Source organism: Abramis brama (assembly GCF_963993115.1).
Source record: "Abramis brama genome assembly, chromosome: 3".
In the NCBI taxonomy this organism is placed as follows: Eukaryota; Metazoa; Chordata; class Actinopteri; order Cypriniformes; family Leuciscidae; genus Abramis; species Abramis brama.
The window spans coordinates 47119467-47125719 of NC_139965.1; positions in this window are offsets into that span (position 1 = coordinate 47119467).

The window sequence follows — 6253 nt, forward strand, 5'->3', positions numbered from 1 at the left end:
GGTCTTATTTGATGTGCACTTTCAGAGATAGTTGCTTTATCGTTCTCCATTGTCGCCATGTGTTTATATATATATATATGTATGTATATATATATATATATATATATATATATATATATATATATATATTTCTGTATTGGGACATTTGAACTCTGTTGCCTTTCTCAAGTGAGGGATCTTTGGCTAGATTTCTGTGGAGTCTTAAACACAGAGCCCTTCGACGTTAATGTAGGCTTTTCAGTGTTCACGTTCAAGGTGAGAGGTGTGTGTGCGTGAGAGTGTCTATGTGCGTGTTCATTACATAGACCACACCTTAAAGTGGTATAATGTGAGAGAGGATAATCAGATGAATTCCAGAACATTCCAGAAAGCATCTCTAATGTCTTAAACAGAGGCTATAATCAATATGAATGATGGAAAAGTGATAAACTGTTGATTTGTTTCTTAGAAATACATACGTTAGACCTAAATGTAGGATAATGATGTATTGTGGAAAATATCGTGAAATACATCTGGAATGGAGGAGACGATTTATGAAGTAACTCTTTATTAATGCATTCACACAAACATACACATGGTTTGTTTAATACACATGCTTTGATTAAAAGACAAAAGATATTTCCATCATCTGTATTAAGAAATGACTCTTTAACACAGAATAGAAAATGTTCATAGCACCTCAAACAACGAGAATATATATCAAAATATTTTTTTAAACTTGCTTTTTAATCTGCTAGATGACTTTAGTTATGGCAAATTAGTGTCCATTAATTTTATTGAAATCTTTTTTTCTTGTCCCATTGTACAAGCGAATCCAAAGGATGTAAAAATCTTCAAGTCACTGCCATTAACAAATTATTCAGTGAAATCGAAATAGTTATTGTGCCTTGTTATCAAGTCAAAGTAGGACTTGTGGATTTGTAAAAATTTAAGATTAATGTACTACTAATAAATTAACATGAGCAAATGGTCTGCCTTTCATTGAATATGTATGTATTTTTTAAGTGTAAATGATCCCAAATGTAAATATCATCCCATTGTTTGTGGAACAAGCCAGGTGCAAACGAAGTATGTTAAATTACTATTGTCTTATCATCATTGTCAAGGAATGTTATTGTATTTGATGCATAACGGGACTCTTTTAGGCTTCATCGCTGTTTTCCCAAATTACAAAACCTATAGAACAACAGAGCATACACATCCATAATAGTAACCCCTAATATATATATATATATATATATATATATATATATATATATATATATATATATATATATATATATATATATATATATATATATTAATAGTACATATGGAGAAGTATTTTTTGTGAGAATAGAAAGTTTGGCATTTGATAATATAGGAGTTGTTTTTTTTTTACTAGGCGGATATATTGTGCAGGCTTATTATCTCATTATTTGTCTTGTATGCTTGCATTGAATGGCCACATAAAATAAGGAAAAGTCTGATGCACCAAACTGTTTTATGAATTATTTAATATAATTACTGAATTATAATCACCTGTAACTGTATAATTTTATCTGCTCAGCTGAAGTCTCACCCACAACGGCAGTCTCATTCTGCATTGAGTCTTATTGTTATGTACAGATTAACGCATGGCCTTGATTTGGCCGACTGGAAAACCCCAAATTAAACAACAATAGCTGGTTTTCCACATAAAAACAGGGTAAATGAAACATAGCTGATGATGATCTTTAAAGTCGACATTAAATAAACATTCACCCTATCTATTTTCTAAATAATTATTACTCCATGCATATATGTTCAGTAAAAAAAAAGGGTTTCTCCAATAATTTAGTCTGCTTAGTCATATTCATTTATATAGCACTTTTAACAATGTAGATTGTTTCAAAGCATCTTCAGTGATAATAGGAAATTAAAGTAACATAGATTGTTTTGGCTTTACAGCAGCTCTAGAATAAAGTTATTGTCCAGTTAAAGTTAGTTTTTGATTGATTCACTTCCATTGCAAAGATCATTAGTTATTAACTTAGGGCCTGCTTACACAACACCGTTTTAACTGAAAACAAAACTTTTAATGTGTTCTGGCCGTTCATTTGCACGACAACAGTGTTTGGTGGCTTGAGAACGCAAACTTTGAAATAGGTTCCAAGGTGCAAGTTTTGCACCTTGAACCTCTCCCCTGCAAGCTCACATTCATCTGCCTCTACTTTTGAGTGTTATGCCCATATCTCAAAATCAATCAACAACTGATGCATAGAACCAAGTCGGCAGCCTACATTTTTTCCTTTTTCGATAATCTTCCATCCAAAGTTGCGAATTTAATGTATGCGCAAAATGGGAATAACGCATTAGTGAATAAATGTTTCATCCAGTGAGTCGAATAGAACAAAACCGTCACTTCCTGATAAACTGGCTGGTAATCACTAAGAAAAGTAGGAGAAGCCACTGTATATAATAATTTTCGTATAGGCTTAAAATAAATTAGTCTCAGAGCGCGCAGACGAAACGCAATAAACGCATTTTGGAGGAAGATGACTGTTGTTTGGGAACACAGTCATGTAAGACAGTTCTGAAAGGTAATTATACCAAACCACTTTGACTACAGACTTTGCTCAGGCATTTCAGAACAACCAAAACAGCATTTCAGATGCTGTTAAAATATCGTCCGTGGGTAAGTCCCCAAAGTCACATAATTTGTCTACACAACGTGTAGAATTAGCTTAAAGATGAAATAACACAGACAAAAGCAAGTATTGTACTGTTGTGATGATTGTAAAATGAGCACTGTGGTTCTCACCCGAGGCACCAAAATATGTTTTGGGTGTTGGTCATGCATCACCAAAGGGGGGGTCACATATTTCATGATCACATTATGAAATAAATGCTTTTCTCCAAAACAAGCTAAGCATAATTATTGGCTCCCTGTAATTAAATACTTTTTGCAACCTCCTTTTGCCAAGATAACAGCTCTGAGTTTTCTTCTATAATGCCTGATGAGTTTGGAGAACAACTTACAAGAAATCAGAGACCATTCCTCCATACAGAATCTCTCCAGATCCTTCAGATTCACAAGTTCATGTTGGTGGTGCTTCTCTTCAGTTCACCCCACTCATTTTCTATAGGGTTCAGTTTTGGGGACTGGGACGGTCATGGCAGAAGCTTCATTTTGTGCTCAGTTACCCATTTTTGTGTTGATTTTGATGTTTATTTTGGACCGATCCAACCACGGCCCATTATAAGATTTCTAGCAGAGGCAGACAGGTTTTGATTTTTTATCTGTTGGTATTTGCTAGAATCCATAATACCATGTATCTATACAAGATGTCCAGAATCTCCAGCAAAAGAATAGGCCCACAACATCTAAGATCCAGCAGTATATTTAACCGTAGGCATGGGGTACTTTTTGTCCTTTTTTGCACCAAACACATCTGGTGGGTTTGCTGCCAAATAGCCCTTTTTTTTGTTTCATCTGACCATAGAATCCGGTCCCTTTTGAAGTTCCAGTCGTGTCTGACAACTGAATACTGTATGCTGGAGTTTATTTTTGGAGGAGCGAGGAGGATTTTTCTTGAAACCCTCCCAAACAACATGTGGTGATGTAGGGGTTGTTTGATATATATTTTTTTTAGGCTTTCTGACCCCCAAGACTTGAGTAATCTCTGCAATTCTCCATCTGTGATCCTTGGAGAGTCTTTGGCCACTCAAACTTTCCTCTTAACCTTGTATTAAGACAATATAGACACACGTCCTCTTCCTGGCAGAATCTTAACATCTTTAGTTGATTGGAACTTCATAATTTTTGTCCTGATGGTCAAAATGGGGATTTTCAATTCTTTAGCTATTTCTTACAGCCACTTTCTATTTTGTGATCCTCAACAATCTTTTGATGCACATCAGAACTATATTATTTGGTTTTACTCATTGTGATGGATGATTAAGGGAATTTGGCCTTTGTGTTTCCTCATATTTAAACTACTGTGAAACAAGTCATAGCTAGACAATTTCATGTTCCTAGTCACCCTGGTGTGCTAAAAAAAGCACCCCCCCCCCCCCCCCCCCCCCACACACACACACACATACACATACTTTCAATTATTTTACTTTAATGAAAGGTTAGTTGTTTGCATTTTTTTTTTAAATGAAAGATTAAAAGGATAAACAATGCAGATTTTTTTTTACAGCTATTTTTGATCATTTTTACCAGGGGTGCCATTAATTCTGACCACAACTGTATTGTACTGTAAATTATTTCAAAATAATTTAATATATAAATGCCCTGTTTGGTTAATGTGTGCACAAGCAGTCTCCAATGAGGCGGTCTGTGGTAAAATCTTGAGATAAAATTTTATATTTTCTGTTTAGTTATTTTAAATTTAACTGCTTGTTGTAGAGTACGCCATTAGGTACTAAGGGAGGTAATATAAAGGCATAGGGGTAAACCAGGATAATTGACACAAACTTTTTTATTACTGGTCATCTTCATGTTTTTGATTGCATGCCTTAAGCCCCTGACACAAGGGATGATGAAGCTGGATGTTATTATTTTCTCAGCCTGGCATCTGTCTGTAGCCTCCTCAAAGGGTTCCAATACCTCACAAAGCTCCTGGATTATTTTCAGCTCATATGATGTCAGCTGGATGGGGCAATGGAGCTCAGCAAGTACATCACTTGGAACATTGAGAGCAGACCCCAGCATCTTTAACTGGCTATTAGGGTGTACTCACTTTTGTTGCCAGCTATTTTGACAATAAGGGCTGTATGTCGAGTTATTTTCAGAGGACAGTAAATCTATACTGCTATAGAAGCAGCACATTGACTACTCTAAAATATATCCAAGTTTCATTTCTATAGTATTGTCCCTTGAGAATATATGCTGAAATGTGAGGGGTGTACTCACTTTCATGAGATACTGTAATAACCAAAATGGAACGTCCCCTTAAAGTCATATTGGGAACGTTATTATATGACCAACAGAGGACCATGTGGGAATGGTCTGTTAATGTCCCAAATGTCTTCTTTGTAACGTTCTTATGTGACCATAAAATAACCAAAATGGAAACTCATATAAGGAACCTTGAACTGCAGCACTTTCATAACCATAAGAGGACATTTTAGGAAGGTCCCTAATGTCCTGTAAAGGTTCTGGACTTTCGTCACCTTTAGAGAACTTTTAGGGGACTTCACGTTGCGCAAGGTCGCTAGAACGTCCCCTCTTTCGTGGGATCATCCAGGTAATTCAGATTGCATACTTCGCTCAATTGCTGAGGGGAGAGAACTGCATCCATACATTTTGTGAATGTGCAAGGAGCAAAAGGAAGGCTGAAGGGAAGAACCATAAATGTGATGTGTTGCGGAGCCCTCTATAGGTCTGTGAGACCAATACTCTCCATCAGATGCCGCTGTTAGACATGGCATCGTTATTATAATCCTCTGACACTCCGAAAGAGAAGGATGTTTCCTGATAGCGCTAGCTACTGAACCAAAATTGAAAGGAAACTACAGTTGTATGCTAGTAGTGCGCCCGCCACAAGCACAGTATAACATCTGACAGGGCAGGAAAGTTTGTTTTTCTGAGGTGAAAATGAGCCGCATTGCACCATCAGCCCATTTTACCCTGTCATTTCTCGTTCGCCAAGGACAATGCATACTGAGCCGTATTGAGCCTTCAGCCCATTTTGCACCATCCTTTCAAAGAGGGTGAAAAAATGGACATAAGGATTTTATACTAGTGATACTGGTCTAATGAAATCCAATTTTTTTACTGAGTTTACAAAGTTTTACTGTACCTGTTTTTTTAATTAACCTTTGATCTTGGTTTATGGGACAATGCACACTGAGCCATATTGTCCTAATCCCATGAATGAGGTGTAGTGATTTTTCTTTCGCCCATCCAGAGACGCTAATTATATAGGGATTGGTACGCATGTCACCACTGACTTTGTGATTTTTGGATCACACATCACTTAAGGTGTGGTTATGATTACATGAGAACACAAACGTAACAGTCAACAATAGCAGACAGACAGGTACCAGCGTGAAGCGGCAGCATAAGCACGCCTAGCGGTCTCACACCGGAAGTCGCAGGTATGACATCACATTTATTTATATAGCGCTTTTTACAATACAGATTGTTTCAAAGCAGCTTTACAGAGATAACAGGAAAATAATGCAACAAAGTTTGTTTCCAGAAGAAAATAGCATCACAGTCCAGCTTAAGTAAGTTCAATGATGTTCCATTTTTGTTGTAAAAAAGTTATTAATTTAGTTC